We start from the raw sequence: 23,027 nt of genomic DNA on the forward strand, positions 1-23,027 counted from the left end.
GCTGAGTAAAATCATTCCGAAATCTAAATATAACTCCCATGAGGACTCAAACAACAATCCTTTATAAAAAGGCATACTTTTTTGAGGGGTACAATGCCCTGTTGAGGAATCCCTAGATTTCAGAAGTCGCTGTCATCTAACCCAGACAAAGTTTGAGTCATAGTTCAATTTATTACTTATCTTAGCCTACTTTAGCACCTCAAAAACTGACGCACTGCCGTATTATGCAGGGGCAATGTGCATTAGGGATTTTATATCAACAATATGACCTGCTCTTTGAATTACACCTGATTTTCTATTTAACTGGTATTGTTTGCCAGTTATGCAAAAGCTTAAAATAACCTTGCATTACCCCTGTTTTTCAGTTTAATTGGCAGATTTTCCCTTTTCTACAACTTAAAATATCGAAAAGTATAAATAGGAAGTAAGTTAAGATACCTATAGTGGGCAATTATGTACTGACCTTGTGTGTCCATCATGAAAAGTCCCAAATGTGAACTCTAGCCATACGGTTTATTAATAAATGGAGTGAGCCCACTAACAGTCTTCTGCAAAGAATGGATATGTTGTCTTCTTATGTATCAGCCTCTCATTTTTGTGAAATGAAATGCGGACCACTTTCTTTATGGTTGTTTATGCCACGGAGTTAAGATACTAGATAATGATCATGCGTCCCAGCTTCATGTGCGTTACCATCCTTTTAAAGGGAGCTGGCTTTATTTTACCTGTGGATCTTCAAATAAACAAAGGACCCCATTAGAAGGGTTGCAAAGATCTAGCCAGTACATCATTTCTCCAGTCTGACAAGCTGTTTAGCTTAGAATCAAATGTAGCCTGACATGAATCCCAAATCCTGCCAAACGTCATTGCTTTCCTATGCATGCTGCTATACTGTCCACATGTATTGCATTTGTCCTTGATCTTGTGCCAAGGGCATAGCATCTTCAAGTCTCAGAGACAGACCAGTTTATTTATCCAGTTAACAAATGAATACAACTAAAAATGCTTTAACACATAAAATAAGTCATTAAACTGATTATACTGCCAGTTGCCATTTGTTAAAACATTTACCTTTAATCCCTATAGTGCAATCAGCTACTACCTTTTCACTAGATATAACCACTGTCCATTTACTGTGGTCAGTCAGTTAGGTTTTAATACAGTCATTTGCTCTTACACCATAAACTCCATCTTAGGAAGTAAAAGTACAGCAGACAGAGGGAAATCCTTACTACCTTCCTAATTGCTGTATTTTTCTGCCTAGCACTCACTAATCTTATAATATCAAGCCTAGTGAAAATTGTTAATGTAATTGCAGAAAATCAGAAAACAGTATCTAACAATTTTATTTTTTTCCTATAAAAATATTTGTCTACAATTCAGTTAACAATATTAACATATTTTAGAAGTGAAACAGTAGCTATTTCAAACACAGTGAAAACAAGCTGAAAATGTTAATCACATATGGCCATCTGAGCATTGCCCACAGTAGCAAACCTGCCTGTAAAATGCAGATTTCAAAGGAATATTCATTCACTGCCAGTTATTTTTACTAAGTCTTAATTAACTGCTCCTGTTAATAATGTTTCACCAATCCCGCAAGAGTTCTCAGACTGCTGTCTAAGCAAAACTTTTCAGTCTGTCCTTTTGTCCTTCAAATCCTAGTTGGATCACTCAGGACTCAAAGCAAAATCTTTAAATATCATTTGTATTCATAATCAGAAACATTTCTTCATATCAGACAAATCTGTGCAGTCAGCATTTTCTGATACTCTAATCTGTATATAGCAGGAATGTCTTTTCATAGATGTTTCTTCTCATAGCAGATTTCTATGGTTTTGTTTAATTCTCCATTCATATGACATGCCAAAATATTGCCTCAGTTAGTTTTAATACAGTTTAAGAAGTGCATACCCTATTGGGGTTCTTCTGTGTTTTCTGTTTCTAAGTATTCTTCTCAGCATTTGTGGTAAACTTTCATTATCCTAACTGTATTTGGAATACTTCAAGTACTGTCAAACCCTTTCAAACAAGAAGACATTGTTTGGTTCGCATTTTACTGCTTCATTTTGACATTTTTCTGTCATGGTTTCACAGTCACGGCTCATTTGCTGTTACTCATTTTCATAGCTAAGATAATTTGTTATAACATTTCATATTTAATTCTTTTGTTTATAGTTAGTACTCACTGTCTCATCAAATTTAACTGGAGGATAGATTTTTCAAGACATATAAATTCAGCATGCTTTTCTTTCTGCATTTTATGAATGTGGGTTGTAATGCCGAGGCCATTTCAACATATGCTCATTTCTTTAAAAAATGAATTCAATATCAGTTAATAAAGGTGTTCTATACCTCATGCAGGGATGTGTAGCATGCAGTGTGTGCTTGTGTTGGAATCAGCAACACATAGAGCGGGGAAGATCAGTCATTGTGCATGGTAGCACGTTTACTCCAGTGCAGTGAGCTCAACTGCACAATAGAAGATATATGCAAATGACTGCATAACTGTATGCAGATTAAACAAGATAGTAAAATGAGGTCCTATGATATTAAAATATGTGCAAGGTGAACAAACCTATATAATTCATGCTCATCTAGAGAAGAAATTAAGTAACTGTGTCTGGCTAGAAAAGGTCAAAGCATACTAAAAATATTGTTGTATGCATCAAGAATGACTGAAGTCACGGCAGTGAACTGTAGTAATTAGAGCCATGGGTTTCTGCTGGTATAAACATCCTGTCTTCTTGCATCAGCAATAACACTACTGCCAATGGTTGACTTTTCATAATTTCATTGATTAAGAGATTAATGATCACTTTAGAGTGGAACAGGACATTATATGCCTCTTTGTTGACATGCATCTCTCACATACAGAATCAACAAGAATGTGCGGCCTTGCATACCTCTGGAGACCTAGATAGGTATAGTTCTGTCTAAAACAGCTACATTGATCTTTAAGAGAACAACTGGGGACACAGCGGGTATTTCCCAGGCCTCCAACTTTAGAATACTCAATGAGTACCTACCTATAATGCATGTTGGAGATCTTAATATGGTTTCCTATCACACCAAGGAAAAGTGCTACTGCATTGTATACCTTTTGTTACACTGGCCATCACCCCAAGTTGCATAGATTGCATAGAAGAAATAAAAGCCTCAACTAGACTACAGTTATAAGAGTTTATGAACAAGAAGGTTTAACATTCAGTGAACCACTAGTTAGTGCTTGATGCACAAAGAATCATAAACAACATGTCTTGACAGACGTTCCTGCATACTGACATTCCGCAGGGCCATCTAGTTAGCAAGTGAAAGCAGAGAGCTGTCAATACTTAAGTATAAATTACATTTCTACCGTGTCCACATGCAGTAATCTTTCCCTTGCATGTTTGTATTTTGCTCAGGTGACACTGGTTACCCACTGCAGCCATGGCTTATGGCACCCATGTGAATGACCACCAGTACAACATTGCACATGCACAAATCCACAATGCTATGGACCATGTGTTAAGCCTGCTAAAAAAGTCTGCATTCTTGCCTTGATATATATGAGGATAATCCCATGCTCTTGCCACAGCCTGCAGGATATCACTAGCATGTTGCATGCTGCATAATATGGTAGTGAGAAGACAAGCTAAGCATTCCCATGAGACAGGCATGATTGGATTAGCATGTTGCATGCTGCATAATATGGCAGTGAGAAGACAGCTAAGCATTCCCAGGAGACAGGAATGATTGGATTAGCATGCTGCATGCTGCATAATATGGCAGTGAGAAGACAAGCTAAGCATTTCAAGGAGTCAGCAATGATTGGATTAGCATGTTGCATGCTGCATAATATGGCAGTGAGAAGACAAGCTAAGCATTCCCACGAGACAGGAAAGATTGGATTAGCATGTTGCATGCTGCATAATATGGCAGTGAGAAGACGAGCTAAGCATTCCCAGGAGACAAGAATGATTGGATTTGCTTGTTGCATGCTGCATAATGTGGCAGTGAGAAGACGAGCTAAGCATTCCCAGGAGACAGGGATGACTGGATTAGCATGTTACATGCTGCATAAGATGGCAGTGAGAAGACAAGCTAAGCATTCCCAGGAGACAGGAATGATTGGATTAGCATGTTGCATGCTGCATAATATGGCAGTGAGAAGATGAGCTAAGCATTCCCAGGAGATAGGAATGATTGGATTAGCATGTTGCATGCTGCATAATATGGCAGTGAGAAGATGAGCTAAGCATTCCCAGGAGACAGGAATGATTGGGTTAGCATGATGCATAATGCATAATATGGTAGTAAGAAGACAAGCTAAGCATTCCCAGGAGACAGGAATGATTGGATTAGCATGTTGCATGCTGCATAATATGGCAGTGAGAAGACGAGCTAAGCCTTCCCAGGAGACAGGAATGATTGGGTTAGCATGATGCATACTGCATAATATGGCAGTGAGAAGACAAGCTAAGCATTCCCAGGAGACAGGAATGATTGGATTAGCATGTTGCATGCTCCATAATATAGTAGTAAGAAGACAAGCAAAGCATTCCCAGGAGACAGGAATGATTAGATTAACATGTTGCATGCTCCATAATATAGTAGTAAGAAGACAAGTTAAGCATTCCCAGGAGACTGGAATGATTGGATTAGCATATTGCATGCTGCATAATATGGCAGTGAGAAGACAAGCTAAGCATTCCAAGGAGACAGGAATGATTGAATCACTCACTCACATGGCCAGTAGAAAAGATACATCAACAAAGGAAAAGGAATCAGCATTAAGGACATTACAGGGTACTAATAAGAAATAGCTACAACAGATAAAAGAAGGCAGTACAGACCAGGAGAAAGGGATCTCTTTATCCTGTCTTGACAGGTTTGGAAGAAACTGGGGATGGCCAAAAAACAGAGAATTCAGAAGAGGATCATAATCCCCTAGTAGCTACTGCACCCCCACCCCCATATGCACTGGTATGGGTAGCTCCAGTGCAAGAGTTACTGTTTCTCAGACCCTGTTTTTTGGTCAACAGTCCATTGGACACCAGGTCAACATGGTACTGTTACATCTCAACTTAGTTCCCTTGTTCAGCCCTCATCTTCAAAACAGGCGTCTGCAGCCAGGGAGGTTTCTTATTAAGCTTCTTCTTCTCCAACAGGAGCACTAGTATTTGACAAACACATAGCTCACCACACACAATCACATGGCAGGGTAGGACAAGAGACCATTGACTCTGGAGAGGATCTTTTGGTATCACTAAATAATATCGGGGACCAATAATAGAGAGATGGTTCATCAACCATGGATACCTGCTGGTTTGGATACTATATCTAAAAGTTTTCCAAATATTAGAAAAGATCTGTTGAGGTTTACGTAGGAATTAAAAACATAACAGAATGTTACAATCTTACTTTGACAGATCTAAACCAGCTCCTTTGGTTAGTCACTTCAGATGAAATAAGGAAACAGTTACTTGGAAAGGTGGAAATAACAGGTTTTACTCTCACAGGGAATGCACTTCTAGACAGAAGGACATGGTTGTTGAATAAAATTACAGAAGTGCATCAAGTTAAGACAAACTGATCCAAGATACAAGCATCTAATTAAAATAAAGGTGAAGCCCCTGAGGATTATATGAGTTGCCTTAAGGCAGTGTTTGCTTGACATTCAGGAATACCAGATTCAGAAGTACAAGCTAAGCCAGCTATTGCAGCTGCTTTTGTGGAGGGTCTGCAAGCCCCTGTACAAAATCAAATAAAGCAAGCACTTATAGACTGGCAGGAAAAGGACTTGGAGTCCATACTAAGTGCTCCAAATCACTGTACTAAGTATCAAGAAACATGGAGAAAGGATTCTGAGGATAAGCTATTAACTTTGGAAATAAGGCAGTTAGAAGCCCTAAGGGGATGAAGCAGAGGCAGGGGAAGGGGGGGGGGGCAAATTGCTAGGGGATTTAGTAAGACAGCTGGTCAAGGGGAACAAGGTGCAGCTGGTTGGCAACAGTGAGCTGGCAGTGCCTCTCCTGCCTCATCTGATAGATCTTGCTTCAATTGTGGAGAAGCAAAACATTCGAGAGAAGAATGCCCACACAGATGAATGCAGAGAGTCCAAGATACTTGGAGTGAATGGCAGCCGAATTATAGTAATATTGCATCCCCCACTGCCTCCTCTAACTAGAGGGATTCAGAAAACACTGCTGACTATGTCAGAATAATGAAACAGAAATAAATCTTGGTCCTTTGCTGGCAACAAATGAAAAGGGACCCTGTGTTAAGGCAGAAATAAATTTAAAGGAAATTCCTTTCCTGGTGGACACTGGAGCCATTGGTTCTGTATTCAGAGTTACTTCTCATAGCCAGATACTAGTATTAAAACATAAAAGCAGTTGGAGTAACAAATGTTACTGTTACATATCATGTTTCAGAACCTATCCCCATTTCCTTAGGACCTATCGAAGAAAGGCATTTTTTTCTTTTAAGTACTACTGCACCAGTAAACTTGCTAGGAAGAGACCCATTACACAAACTGGGCTGTACTATTTACTGTATACCAGAAGGGGTGTATTTGGATGTTCCAACAGAAACAGAGAGGGAAGTGTTGGCAGTTCTAGCACAAGCTGAGGAACAGCTTGTTGAAGGCATACAGACAGCTGAAGAAATGCTGCAGCAGGTCCCTGCTACCTTATGGGCTAAACATGCTAACAAAGTAAGTATATTAAAATCTACAGAACCAGTAAAAAAAATGAATCCATCTAAACCTCTCTCCAGAGTTCCCCAGTATCCACTGAAACCAGAAGAAAAACAAGGAATCAAACCTGTAATTCAGTCTTAGAACAAGGAATAATAGTGCCAGCTAAAAGTCCTTGTAATACTCATATTCTCCCTTTGAAAAAAGCCAGGAAAGGATGCTTATAGGTTTGTACAAGACTTGAGGGCTGTAAACAAGGCAGTATTACCATATTTTCTTGTGGTACCAAATCTAGCAACAATACTGAGTTGCATATTACCTACAGCAAAATATGTTTCTGTGCTATATCTGCATTCAGCATTCTTTTCTAGACCTATCTGCCCTGAAAGTCAGTTTCTGTTTGCCTTAATTTATAAGGGGCAGCAGTATCAGCAGTATATATGGATGTGTTTACTCAAGGGATTCACTGAATCTCCTTCATTATTTTCTCAAATTCTAAAAAAGGATTTGGAAGATGTGTGGAAGATGTGACATGAACAGGATGGTCTGTGTCAGTGTGATATGTGGATGATTTATTAATAGCATCTGATTCTTTTCAGCATTGTCAGAAGGACACACTACATCTTTTAACTATTCATGCAAAAAAAGGGCATAAGGTGTCAAGAGAAAAGTTACACCTGTGGTCATTTCAGCTATGTTATCCTGGTCATCTGATATCTCAGGGTAGTCGGCAGGAGCTACCATTTCATGCTGAGGCAACAGCTGAAGTCCCACAACCATATACTCAGCATCAGCTTAGATCCTTCTTAGTTTGGTATGATATTGCAGGCAATGGATTTCTAACTATGCAGAATTTGCTAAATCTTTGACAAATCTCTTAAAACAGGATACACCAAATTAAATACTACAAGGAGATTGAAACCCTTTGGAGATATTAATGGGGAGACCATGGCTCTTTCAGCTGCTCCCCTGTGTCAAATGAAGAATTGACTTAAATTGATGATGCTTGATTGTCTTACTGCATAAAATGTATTCATTTCTTGTAGAGGTACCACAAAACTGTCCAAGAAGCTTTTCCTTAACCTCCTGATCAGCCCTGTCACCAACTGCAACCCAGTGATTGGGTTTATGTTAAAACTTTCCAAAGAAAGAACTGCTTGACTCCAAAGTGGAAAGGTCCTTTCCACGTCCTGCTAACTATATTTACTGCTGTATGCTGCGCAGGTTTACCAAGTTGGATTCTTTCATCACCTTGTAAAAAGACTTGTGTGGAGGCCCAGACAAATCATCTTTGTCAGCAAAGAAAGATCAAAGAACAAAGGACAAACCATCTGCCCCAGTGAAGAATTAAAAAGAAAATCAACTCAGATGGCAGCCCATGATGAATCCAATGACAGCGGGTACTTCCATTTTGTTTTTGTTGCTCTTTCTTTTTAGAAATTGGTCTAGAAAGAAATAATTTCCTGTCGGGTCTTCGACAATATGTTGTGGACTTGAATGTGACAAACTGTTGGGTGTGCTCACATATACCTCATCATTCTAAGACAGGGATTCCCATGATTCCAATCCATGCATCACAAGTGATATTTGAAAAGGAATTTAGTGATACTAACTAAACTTGGCATTAATGTGACTGACTTTTCAAAGGTTGTGTCTCCAGCTTGGAACAATAAATCGTGGAGACATGTTATGCCAAAAATGAAACTTTACCAGTGAAATCCAGCAGATGTAATAACACTAGACATGAAAGTTCGCTGAACTCTTTACACCTAAAAAGCTAAGACTGGAGGCATGGCATGTCTATAATATGTTTATTATATTTGTAGTGATTGTATGTAGCCCTGGTTGCCTAAAAATCGGTCTGGATGTTGTTGTAGGCTGTATCACCTCTGTTATTCAACATTTCAAAAATCCTCCATCAGGCAGACTGAGAAATAAATGGGAAATTCAGTGGGCAAAACAAGTATTTTCAGTCTTTGCTCCTGTGTATGGAGTACAAAGTGCTCAAAGTCACTATGTCTGCTCAAATTCTTCAGAAGGTAGAAAACCACACCACATCACATTATATCAAAATATCAAATTCAAAAATACCTGAAATTCATACTGTGATACTACAAACTTGGCTGGCACTCAACATAATGCTAGCTGCCAGGGGTGAGGGGGGGGGGGCAAGTGCCCTCATAGAAAGTCATTGTTGTTCCCATATTAGTGACAAACAAGAAAAGCTGGCCAATTTTATGGATCAAAGGGCCAAAAACCTGGATAGTATAGCTAAATAATTGACATTTTTTGGATGGTTGGCCAGTGCAGTTGGTAACCTTGGAACTACCATATTACAAGTTATCATTACAATAATCATTATTATTCTTTTAACTGTTTTAATATTTTCCATTCTAAAGACTGTGATTACAACATGCTTGACCTCACCCACAAGTGCAGTGCTACTTATAATGGTATCTGATAATGAATTTAAAGTAAATGAAAATTAAATCACTGTAGATGATAAATACTATGATGCAATAGCATATTTTATCAAATTAGGAAACATTAGAATATAATTGTATATGTTATGTGACACTTATAGAATCAAATGTGGAGGACTGTTATGGGAAAATATTATGTCTTATGTTTATTATTCACTAAATACATATTAAGTTGTAGTAACAGTCCTAAGAACAAATCCCAAAGAACAGGGTGAGTGAGTAAATAAATACGACTAAATCCCAAAAGAATGAAAAGAAGGCAACTGTAACAATCGATATAAACAGCCAGCTCCACTCAATATCAAATGTTTAATCAGCGTAAGTGCTTTCATAACAAAAGTTACTTCATCAGACACATAAAAACAAGCAAATGAACATCATATATATATATATATATATATATATATATATATATATATATATATATATATATATATATATACCAAAGACATTCAAGTAATCCAACCATATTCCACACATTTCCCTCCATTTTTTAAAATAAAAACATCAATTGAGATTTAAAGAAACAATTGTCCTTGATGAAGTAACTTTTGTTATGAAAGCGCTTACACTGACTAAACGTTTGATATTCAGAGGGGAGCCGTCTGTTTAATATCGGTCGTTATGGTTGCCTTCTTTTCATTCTTTTCGTTTTTTGGGGGGATTTAGTTGTACATATTAACTTGTAGTTTCTTCAAAAATTAGTCAAATAAAATGTTTATGATATGTCTATGTCAAGGCGAAGCTGCAAAACAGATACATAATTATGCAAGATATATTTTCAGGTATGTAGTAGCCTTATATTTTAAGTGCCTTACAACTGTATTATCTGTATTAGCAAATTATAGTGTACCAACAGATAACTGAAGGTAAAGTAAGTGCTGAAGAAGTGTGTGTGTGTGTGTGTGTGTGTGTGTGTGTGTGTGTGTGTGTGTGTGTGTGTGTGTGTGTGTGTGTGTGTGTGTGTGTGTGTGTGTGTGTGTGTGTGTGTGTGTGTGTGTGTGTGTGTGTGTGTGTGTGTGTGTGTGTGTGTGTGTGTATGTTGTGTTGTGTTATGCTATGTTATGCTATGCTATATGCTATGTTATATGCTATATGTTATGTTATGTTATGTTATGCTGTGTTATGTTATGTCATGTTATGTCATATTATGTTATGCTATGTTATGTTATGCTATGCTGTTATATGCTATGTTATGTTATTATGTTATGCTGTTATGTTATGTTATGTTATCTTACCTTATACTATGTTATGTTATGCTATGTTATGCTATGTTATGTTATATGTTATGTTATGTTGTATTACGTTATGTTATACATTATATTATGTCATGCTATGCTATGCTATATGCTGTCTTAACTTGTTATGTTATATGTTATGTTGTATTATGCTAACTTATGTTATGCTATGCTATGTTATATACTATTTTATGTTGTTATTTTATGTTATGTTAAGATATGCTAAGCTATATGCTATGTTATGTGGTTATGTTAGGTTATGGTATGTTATATTATGTCATATGTTATGTTATGTTATAAGTTATGTTATGTTATGTTGTGTTATGTTATGTTGTGTTATATAATTGTATGTTATGTTATATGTTATGTTATATGTAATGTTATGTTACATTACGTTATGTTATGCTATGTTATGCTGTTATGTTATGTTATGCTATGCTACGTTTTGCTATGTTATGTTATGCTATAGGCTTATAGGTTCATACTAGGCTATCTGGCCTAGGGCATTTATAAGTCTAGCCAGAGTGTGTTTGGCTTTCGCCACCCATTTTAAATTAATTTTGCTATGCCCTTTTTCGTGGTTAGTATACTGTGCCTCTGTCTAACAGTGACACAGAAGTGATACCCGGGGTAAACCTACGATCTCCCATCCACTCATCAAGATTCCTCTTGAAGAGAGTCAATGAGGGACTCTGCCTAACCTGGACTGGGATTTTATTCCAGAGTGAAGGGAGCCTCTGGGTTATGAATCTGTCCCTCCAGCATGTCCTATTTATTTCAGTGCTGAGGTTCAAGTCTCTCAAGTGTGTAGCTCGATGAGATTTGGATTTTCTGAGGTGCATGTCCATTAATTCCAGGTTGGACATGGCTTTATACATCAGGCACAGATAGTCACTGAGTAGAGCTGGAGTTTCTTTAACTGGGCAGCATATGGCATCTGTTTGAGCCCTTTGATCCTCTTGGTGAGGTACTTTTAGGGTCTTTCCAGTTGCTGCAGGTGTCTGGTAAGGTACATCCCAAAAGGGGCATTGTACTCAATTATGGGCCTGATGAGGGATGAGTAAAGAGGCACGATGACCTCCCCTGCTCTAGATGTGAATCCCTTCATGATTAGGTGGGCTATATAAAATGTTTTTCTAACCACTTTGGCCACGTGGTTGTCAAATGAGAGATTGCTATCAACTTGGGTCCCCAGGTCCCTAATTACTTCTTCTGTACTTAATGGATTACCACCTATGTGGTAATTTGTGGGCACATTGTTTTGCCAAAGGGGATGACTATACACTTTTTGGTGTTTAGCTTGAGGCCATGGCTCTGGCACCAGTTGTCTGTTTCTATGAGGCCCTTTTGGAGGATGCTTGTGTCGGCTGGAGAGTCGATTATGGCGCCCAGTTTGCAGTCATCTGTGAACTTGGTCAGCCACAGTCCTTCCGTGTTGGCCTGTACCTCCGAGAAATATATACCGAACAAGAGAGGTCCCAGGACTGAGACTTGTGGGACACCACTTGTAACTGGTTTGGAGTCTGACATGGCTCCAGCAATTCTAACCATGTGGGTTCTGTCCTTGAGCCAGTTTGCAACCCATCTAGTGTCATAGGGGTTTATATTTAAGCTGGTGAGCTTATCTATAATGCCCGAGTGGGGTATTGCATCGAAGGCTTTTGCGAGGTCCAGGTAGGCTGTGTGGACCACCTTCCCCTCGTCAATGGCCTTGGTGACTGTTTCAAAGAAATCAACCAGGTTTAAGAAGCAGGATATGCCCTTAACAAAGCCAAACTGGGTAGGATACAGTGTCTGTAGGTCCCCAATATCTTTACTTATGAGGTCCATGATGATCCTTTCCATAGCTTTGCAGACCAAGCTAGTCAGGCTTATGGGGTGATAGTTTCCAGGATCCGTTGAGGCACCACCTTTGTGGAGAGGGACCACTGTTGCTGTACGCCACTCTTTGGGTACTTATCCTGTAGTAAGGCTGAGATTGAACAGTAGTTTTATGTTTGGGTTTAGCTCTTCTTGGAGTTCATGTAGGACACAGCCTGGACACCGTCTGGTCCCATTGATGCTGTGTTTTTTGCTTTGGAGAGGGCAGCTCTTACCTGAGCATCTGAGATGTCAGGGGGTAGCACTCTGCTGGGATAGATATTTGCCCTTTTGGTGGGGGGGGGGGGTTTGCGCTGAACCTGTCAGCTAGGATGTTGGCAATGTCTGTGGGTATGGTATATTTTTTGTCATTTTGGACTAATTCTGAGCATATCTGGGAATTCCCACCCAGGTTCCTAACATAACTAAAGAAAGCCTTGTGATTATCCTTAGTGTTCTGTGCAATTTTTCTCTCGAAGCTGGCCTTAGACAATTTTATGAGTGCCCGTAGTTTTTTGCTAATACTGATCAGAGATGCTTTCCCTTTTTGGGATTTTGCTCTATCATGTAGTAGCTTCTTCCTTCTATTGTATAGTTGGTTTATGGCTGGGGTCCACCAGACAGGACGTCTGCCTTTGGAGGATTGGGTGTTGGTTTTATTTGGGATTGCATGATCCATGCATTCCTGAAGGTGTTCATAGAATGTGTTTATAAAGGATTCTGCTGTCTGGGCCGTATTTTCCACAGGCCGGGGGCTTTGAAGGATTCCACCTCGGTTTTGAGGAGTGTGAAATTTGCTTTAGAGAAGTTTTTCACTGTGGTTTTCAGGGCAGGGGGTGGAGTCGGGATGTGAATATCCAGTGAGATTAGTTTATGGTCTGATCTTACCAGTGAGGGATACACTTCTGGTCTGGAGCATAGAGTCCCCATGTTGGTGATGATCAGGTCCAGTATGTTTTCCCCTCTTGTGGGAGTGGTAACAAGTTGTTCCATAGCATTTGAGTTTATAAATTCTAGGAACCTTTGGGCTAGGGTGTTGGAGCTAGAGTAATGCTCCCAGTCTATGTTTGGGTAGTTGAAGTCGTCCAATATAATGGTGTTTGGAGAGACCTTCATATTTTCCAGTGTTCTCAGGAAGGCCGAGTGGGGTTCCTGGGTTTGGGAGGGTGGTCTGCAGCAGGCTATAAACTGGAAAGCAGTTTTACCCACTGTTAGTTACAAATGGATAGTCTCTGATGCTTTGTGCTGTGCCACCAACCTGGAGGTGTGGGTATCTTTGACGAATATTGATACTCCCCCTCCTTTTGTGGTTCAGTCCAAGTTTTGGGGCCGAAAAGCATGGTATGAGGTATAACCTGGTAGTGCTGGGGTGCTCTCGGGAGCCTTGAACCAGGTTTCTGTTACTGCACAGATATCGATGTTCTCCATGGTAAGGAGAGTTTCGAGTGCGTGCATCTTGAGGTTTAGACTTCTGGCATTGAGTAGCATTACTCTTACTTTCTTATCCCTTGTGATACCTATGGAGGTGGGTTTGTCTTTTGAGCCTTGCCTAAAAAAGGCACTATGGGGTAGCAAGAGCCTTTGCCAATATCCGAAAGCCCAGGGTGACAGGTGCAAGCCATCCCTAGCGAAGCATCGTGGCTTGTCGAGCATGTCATCCCAGGCTGACAGGCATTGGATCCCCTTTGAATGACACCAACACTTAAGCCAATTGTTGAAATTGATCATCTTGTCTTCATATTGTGGCATCATTCTTGGTGAGGGTAAGATGCTACTCAAGGTCAGGGTCATACCGGCCTCGGCTACATGCTCAGAGAGCTCCTCTATGTCTCTTTTCATGTAGTCCAGGGAGGTACGTCTCAGGTCATTCACACCAGCATGGACAATGACTGAGTCATATTTGTACCTGCCTTGGAGTGACCTGAGTGCTTGTGTTATGTGGTGGATCCTAGCGCCTGACAGGCAGCTCACCGTGACCTTCTCCTTGTTCAGCCTGGTGAGCGGGACGTCAGTGTGCCTGACGATAGAGTCACCTATTACAAGTGTATCAGGTGTGTTGTTTAGCCTTAAGGGCTGTGACTGTTCGGCACACTGGCTTTGTGAGCTATGTGTTGCATGTGTTTTGTTTTGGGGTAGTGGTTGCTTGGGTGTCTGCTTTGGAGGTCTCTGCTGCTTAGGCAGATTTTTATTTAGAGCCTCCAGTATGTTTTGTGTGTTTATGTGTTTGGTTTGCTGTCATGGTAGGTCTATGTGAGACTGGAATTGTAGTGAGTGTGGTTTCCTTCTCCTCCTGACTGGTTTTGCCAGTACTGAGTTGAGAGAGCTTAGCCTCCAGTATGGCTATATGGTTGCATCTCTCACATGTGTTGGAATTTGTTGGGAGGAGGAGAGGGTTGTCTGTGTACATGAGGCAGTTGTAACATTGCCTCAAGATTCCCAGATTCACCAGCTGGACTGGAGAGGAGATTGACAACTGACCTTTGGACATGCTAGAATAGTATTGGGAATTCCTTTATAATTGAAAAAAAAAGGGCCAATGGGAAACGAGGTACTCAAGGGGAGTTTGTGAGGGTGTAGTGCTTTTAATATTTTAGTGCTGACTTATATAATTGCTTTAGTGAGCAAGTGCCAGGTAACTTAAATGCAATGTGTTACAGGTAACGTAAATGCAAAAATGGCAAACTGTAACTTTCTTTCAAGTGAAACAAGGAAATAAGTACAGTAAGCAATGCAGATATCACTAGGGATCCACAGAAGCACTGAAAAGCCATGTTTTAGGTGGAATTAGCATTTCAGGGAAATAACAAGCAAACAACAAGCATACAAATAAAGCTAGATTCAGCAGGTCTGGATCTAGTCTATGCTACAGCAAACAAGGTGTACCAATTTCAGTAAGAAACAGTTCAAATATGCAGGCACTATAAGCCTTTAACCAGAAATTCCCAGCTCAGAAGGGCAGAGTCCAGCATCTCCTCCCACAAGAGTGCAGACCACGAACCTTCTTAATGTAAAATAACTGGCCTGAAGCCCAAGTGCTTAAACCAGAATTAATACACTTTTAGAATAACAGACACTGAGCCCTCAGTCAGCAGTTCCCAACTTGAAAGGATGTAAGCTACCTGTTCTGCCACCACAGTGCAGACCACAAACCTTCTTAATGTAAAACAACTGGCCTGAAGCCCAAGTGCTTAAACCAGAATTAATACACTTTTAGAATAACAGACACTGAACCCTCAATCAGCAGTTCCCAACTTAGAAGGATGTAAGCTACCTGTCCTGCCACCACAATGCAGGCCACAAACCTTCCTAATGTAAAACAACTGGTCTGAAGCCCAAGTGCTTAATCCAAAAGACTTAGAATGATAGCTACACTTTAATCAAGTTACTACCAAGCAGTAATAAATACAACTGAATACTTTAAAGAATGCCTGGATTAGTGCTCAAGTTATACAAACAAAGCTAGATTCAGCAGGCCTGGATCTAGTCTATGCTACAGCAAACAAGGTGTACCAATTTCAGTAAGACACAGTTTAGATATGCAGGCACTATAAGCCTTTAACCAGAAATCCCCAGCTAGAAGGGCAGAGTACAGCCTCTCCTCCCACAAGAGTGCAGCCTATGAACCCTTTTAATGTAAAATAACTGGCCTGAAGCCCAAGTGCTTAAAACAGAATTAATACACTTTTAGAATAACAGACACTGAGCCCTCAATCAGCAGTTCCCAACTTAGAAGGATGTAAGCTGCCTGTCCTGCCACCAGAGTGCAGACCACAAACCTTCCTAATGTAAAACAACTGGTCTGAAGCCAAAGTGCTTAAACTAAAAGGCTTAGAATGAGTTACACCAAGCAGTAATAAATACAACTGAGTACTTTTAAGATGACGCAAAAGCAAAATAAAGTAGGAGGAAACACAAATACAGTAAAAGCAGATAATTTTTTTTTTTTTTTTTTTGTGCAAATGAGACGGGCCCAGGAGTTACAGGACAGAAACAAGTGCAAATGCAGGCCTTCAAATCAGAAAGTTGAGAGAGCTGGAAGACCGCCCAAATGGCCAGTAACTACAAATTCTGGGCCAGAACCACTCCTTATGTGGTAGACAGGTTACCTAGTGCTTACCACTCCCACTGATAAGCTAGAAGGCTTCCCTCCAACACAGAAAAGCTTGGGGGCTCAGACGCTTACAAATAGTCCTGGATACAGAAAATCTGTATCTGGAACACTAATTACAGGAAAGGTAGGAAACAAGCTTACAATTTTTTTTTTCAGAAAAGTAGCAAAAACAGTAGTAAAAACAATTCACATGCAGTGCAAGCTGGCACACTTGAGTATGTAGCAATATTAGTCCACACACAGTTTGAAAAAATGTAATTAAATTAAAAAGGACTAAAAGCAAGCACAGAAAGGGTTTATTAGGTAGAAAGCGGTAAAGAGATGGGACTGGGGGAGTGTCCTAGATCAAATCTACAGTGGGGCGGGCACTGCAAAAGCCACCAAATTTAAACTACATCCAAGAACAGTGGGGGGGGGAGTTTCAACAGAGATGTGAGGAACATATGTTATGTTATGTTTTGTTATGTTATGCTATGCTATGTTATATGCTATATTATGTTGTTATGTTATGTAATAACATAAAAGAGGGATCCAGTATCTGTCTGCCTAGGACAACATGATTGACAGACCCCGATGCTTTGCCAGAGATGGCCTGAATCTGTCACCATTGAGATTCCAGGTACTGTCTAAGGCTCTTGTCACCCCTATAGTGCCTTTTTTAGGTAGTGTTCCAAAGACCAAAATTCCACTGCAACAGCTACAAACAAATGCAATCTGAGACTCAATGCTAGAAGTCTAAATCTCAAGATGAACTCTCCTCAAAATGGAGAATGTCGACATCTGTGCTGTAACGGAGACCTGGTTTAAAGAGGCCGAAAGCATACCTGTGCTCCCTTGCTGCAACTCATTGCATACCATTTGGCCCCAGAATATGGCCGGAAGCTCCAAAGGTGGTGGTGTCTCCATATTCTTAAAGGATACGTACACCTCTAGACTGGTAGCCCAGCACAATACATCCGAGATACTTCAGGTACAACTAACACTGGGTAAGATGGTGTTAAAAGTTATAACCTGCTACAGAACCCCAAACATGTCCCTAGACTCACACACCAACTTCCTAAGCACCCTGAAATCTATCAAGGTCCAACCCAATACTCTCATACTGGGTGGCTTAAACTACCCTTCCATCAACTGGGAAAACTATTCAAGTAGCAGTGTACAGGCCCAGTGCTTTCTGGAATTTATCAATTCCAATGCCTGGACCAGATCATTCTGACCCCCACTAGAGGAAACAACGTCCTCGACCTGGTTATTACCTACATGGGAAACCGTTGCTCCACACCTATAGGTAATTCCTCCCAGGTTAAATCTGACCACAAACTGATCACCATGGAAATCTCCATCTCACCCATACCCCTCCCCTCGCTAAGGTGACCATCCTGAAAAACGTCTCTAAAGCAGACTTTGGGCTTTTAAAAGCAGAGGTGGCTAACTTCTTGGCACCCATGCCAATGGAAAATAGCTGCATGACTGCTGAATCATACACCAATGCATTGTACACAAATGCATGGACCTTGCCATACCAAATAGAATTAAGACACTCTCCCCCAAAAAACAGAAGCTAATCTGCTGGTCCCCTGCCATTAACAAACCCTACAAAAGAAGGAAGAAACTGTTGCAGAAACAAATGAAGTCACAAGACTCGAAAACTTCCATTATCAGTCTTAGCAAAAAGATGTGATCCCTTATCATCCTCTAAAGCCAGCTATGAAGGCAGAATTGCAGCTGACACCAGAACAATCACAAAGCCTTCTATAGCTGTATCAAAAACCTCAAAAGCAATACCCAGAGTTACTTTGAGTTATTGCACAATGGCACCTCCTATACTGAGCCAACAGATATAGCCAACATACTGGCCACCTGTTTCAGTGCCAACTTTACCCCCCCCCCCAAGGGCCCTATCACAATACTAGAAGAAAGCCTGGAACCCACCACTTCTGTGGCACAGGTAAAAGCTGCATTGTCCAAAGCCAAGAATACAGTGTCCATGGGACCTGATAATATCCCTTGCTGTTCCCTACTTGAGCTACAAAATGAACTTGGCACCACATCTGTGTGCCCTGTTTAATCACAGCCTTACCTCAGGCTATGTCCCTAACAAATGGCATACTGCTACAGTCATCCTGCTCCATAAAGAGGCAGCAACTACAGACCTTGCAAACTATTGCCCCATTAGCCTGACGAGTCTGGTATGCAAAGCTATAGAGCGCATCATCATGGACCTGCTTAACAAAGACATAGGCAATCTCCAGACTCTTGACCCCACACAGTTTGGCTTCGTCAAGGGAAGATCCTGCCTGCTGAACTTGGTTGACATCTTCAAGGCAGTCACCAAGGCTGTTGATGAAGGTAAGGCAGTGTCTACAGCCTACCTCGACCTGGCCAAGGCCTTTGATACCATTCCCCACTCAGGTACCATTGATAAATTCACCAAACTAGGCATCAATCCTTACATCACTAGGTGGTTTGCAAACTGGCTCACAGACAGGTCCCAAAGAGTGAAAGTTGCGGATTCCAAGCCAGACTGTCATGAGTGGAGTCCCACAGGGCTTAGTCCTGGGCCCTCTCCTGTTTGGCATCTACTTTTCAGAAGTCCAAGCCAACACAGAAGGACTTTGACTGACCAAGTTTGCTGATGACAGCAAGCTAGGAGACATTATCATCTCCCCAAGTGATGCAGACATCCTACAAATGGACCTCTCTGAGACCAATGGATAGTGTCAGAACTATGGTCTGAAGCTTAATGTAAAAAAATGCATTATCATCCCCTTTGGAAAAAATAAATTACCATGTTGATAGGAGCCCACTGAATACTGAAGGGGCCATAAGAGATCTGGGCACCAAGGTCGACAGCCACCTCACCTTCAACCACCACATTGCCACTGTGGTCAGAAAGTCCTTCTATGTAACACAACTTATAACCAAAGGTTTCACATCCAGGAAGTAGAGAGGTCATCATCCTTCTCTACTCATCCCTCATTAGACCAATCATTGAATGTAACGCCCCATTTGGCATGAACCTGACCAGACACCTACAACAGCTGAAGAGGCCACAAAATACCTCACAAAAAGGATCTTAGGCCTTAAACACATGTCCTACATCGAATGACTCAAGAAACTTCAGCTGTTCTCAATCTCTTATTGTCTACTTAGAGGTGATCTCTGCTTGACTTACAAAGCCATGTCTGACCCAGCCCTACTTGAAATGCTACACCCAATGAAATCCCAATCCCCCCATGCCACACACTCCAGAGATCACAGCCTCATTACCATGCTTAACAGAACATGCTGGAGGGACAGGTTCATCTCCCAAAGACTGCCCATACTCTGGAATAAGCTTCCCATTCATGTCAAGCAGAGCACCTTGCTGGCCCTCTTCAAGAGAAATTTTGACGAGTGGCTGGATAACAGAAAGTTTACTCCAGGGATCATTCCAGATGCCCTTTTGGATAGGGGCATTGTGAACTAACATCGGGTGGCACAGTGCCTGGGCACATTTTTGGGACTAGGCTTGTAAAGGCTCCAGGGCCATTAACCTAGTACACACCTATGAACCTATGAACCAATGTTATATTAAGTTATGCTATGTTATTTTATGTTATGTTATGTTATGTTATGCTGTGTTACATGCTGTGCTATGTTATGTTATTTTGTGTTATGTTATGTTATGTTATGTTATATAATGTCATGTTATTTATTATGTTATTATATGATATGATATGCTTGAAAGTCTAGTTTCAAAAAGTTAATGAATTGTACCAGGTATATGTGGAAACCAGATTAACCAGCAGTATGCTCTGGCTGTCTCAGGCTGGGGGATGAGTCATTGCAAGGCCTCTCTGTGAGACAGTGTGGACTGGTACTGATTTATAAAGTTGAAGGACTGCAAATTTTAAACACAGGTGGCTTATGTTTTAAAATGGATATTTATGAAATGTCCATATGGAGGAGGTCTAAGTGAGGATCATGAGGACTTAAAATATTTTACAATGTACTGATTTTGTAAAAGTAATGTAATGTCAAAGTTCTGCATGCATGAAATTAATAAGAAATGGTATATATATATATATATATATATATATATATATATATATATATATATATATATATATATATATAGTGTTTGTTTGTTTCTTGAGACCGATCTAAACATTTTAGCAGGCAGTCTCCCAGCACTGCTTATGTAATAAACAAGTACTTTGCACATCCTGAAGCATCAAACAGGTAAAACTCTTTGTTATTTAATCTGTACTTTAACACAGGCTTTAGAAGTTATCTTTTACACCTGTCTTGCTCCTAAATGTTTTTTCTAAATTTTCTTCCCCTTTCTCTTCCGTCCATGTCATTTCTACCCCAAGCAAAAAAAAAAAAAAGAAATCCCACATCTCAGGATCAGATTTATCAAAACGTAGTGTTTCAAATCTATCTCATCTTACCCCATACAGAAAGTACTTCAGTGAACCTTCACCTCATAGTTGTCTCATTCTCCTCATCAGGTTCTTTTATCCAGCAAGTCAGCAAAGCACTTTATCCTTCAAAAATATTTAGTGGTATTTTATATCACAGAAATAATAAATTACTCTATATACCTCTGATTGCTCTGACCTGTGGTAGCATCTTTGCCATTTTCCACACCTCTTTACACGAGGCCTCATCTCACAACTGTATGTTTGCAATAGCCCAATACCTCCAGTCTTTCAATAGTTTATCTACTATCCTAAGACCCAAACTTCTATAAATCCCTCCAGTCCTACCTTTTTCATGTCTCATACCACTATCCTAAGCTCATTTTTCTCCCTGTACTTTTTCATCTTCTTACCCTTCACGATCAATCACCTTAAAAATAACCAGTCTCCTTTATTAACACCATATTATTTTGTAGCTTTGAAGACAAGAATCAGATCCCTATGTCCTTCTCTTCCCTTAAGATCTCTAAGAGTTCTTATTCTTTGCTGTTCCCACTTAATGCAGCTTTCTGTATACACTGGCATACTCCTCCAGAGCTTCTTCAGAGCTATATTCATACTATTCCATAAAAAACAATTTTCTTTATTAACAATGTATTGCTGTTGTAGCAATGCAGAGAAACCAGATCCCTTGTCTTCTTCTCTCTGCTACAGTCTCTGAGCATTGTTATTAAATGCTATTTTCTCTGTAGATAGATAGACTAACACTGCTGTGTCTTAAGACTTGCACCTTCTTTTTTGAAAGCCTTGTGATGATCTGATGGAAATTCCCATTTTCCTGGGGATAGATGGTATTTTTTCAGTTGTTTGCCAGTATACTGCAAGGTTTCCAAAAAGGTTCTACCCTGGATATAATCAGCCTTCCCTTTCTTATTTTTGTCCATCTTAATAAGATATGTTCTTCTCTGAGACAAAATGCACTTATATAGCAGTATGTGCATTTTTCTTCAGATAAGTATTTTATTCCTTTTCTAAGATGATCACTTTTCTCTAACATTTTAAGTTTCTTCAGAAAGTCTATAATATTGGAAAAAGGTGTTCATCTTATGAAAGGAATAACACACTTGTTTGCAGAAAAAACGCACATAGCTTTCATAACCCTTATTCCTTTTATTACTGATTTTCCATAGTATGAGAAACAAGGGTGCCCAGTAAAGAGGTGGACGGGTTGTATGAGAGATCTGCAACCATCATACGTGAGTACTGAAGAAGGCAGGATAGTGGTATTGAATCAAGAGAGATGGTGACAGCTGTCATCATGCCTCATCTCCATGTAGAAAATGGGCAAAAGGGGTTTGATGATGATGATGATGAATATCTTGATAGCTAACTTGCCTTCTCTTCACCATCATATACCTCACCTTTGCCAGCTCTACTTGAATCTTAGATCTCTGTACCTCCATTAGCTTCTGTTTTAACACTTCAATCTCATCTTCCTCCCCTTCCAACTCATCTTTTTCTGCATTATCCCTTATTGCTTCTCCAGTAAACTAACCATCATTTCTCTGTCCGGTTTCCTCAACCTTCTATACAAACGTACTCCTTCAGACTGTCTTGACTCCTTCCCACTCTCTCCAGCCTACACACCCTGCTTCTCCCATATTTTTTGCATTCCTTCAGTCACCATAGTCTGCATTCACCTAATGTCCTCTGTGCTACACCAGTGACCAGGACTCCACTGCCAGTTACTGCCTCCTCCACCAGTGACCAGGACTCCACTGCCAGTTACTGCCTCCACCATAGTCTGCGTTTACTTAATGTCCTCTGTGCTCCACCAGTGACCAGGACTCCAGGACACCACTGCCAGTTACTGCCTCCATTATCCTTATCTCCATAACAGTTTCATGATAACAAGAAATTAGATACTCTGTTGTAAGATACTCCACACGTTTTCAGGGCTTAATATACTCATAACATCATTAAAGCTCTAACTTTTCCATACCTACCATCAATTATTTTTGATATTTGTTGTGACATTCTGTTGCTCCATTTAATTTGTCTTTCTCTAAGTGCAGTACAACATTGAAAACACCTACAAGTACTTTCCTATCACCTTATTCCATCCTCTCCTCTCTCAAACTGCCTCAATCATTCTCAGAGGAGCACAGGCCAGTCCTTGTTATGAATATGAAAAAAGGAAAGTATCAGTGTGTGGTTCTCTCTAGTCCATTTACTTACTTATCACTT

The sequence above is a fragment of the Protopterus annectens genome, chromosome 15.part0, assembly GCF_019279795.1.
Source record: "Protopterus annectens isolate FY-2018-M chromosome 15.part0, PAN1.0, whole genome shotgun sequence".
Lineage (NCBI taxonomy): Eukaryota > Metazoa > Chordata > Ceratodontiformes > Protopteridae > Protopterus > Protopterus annectens.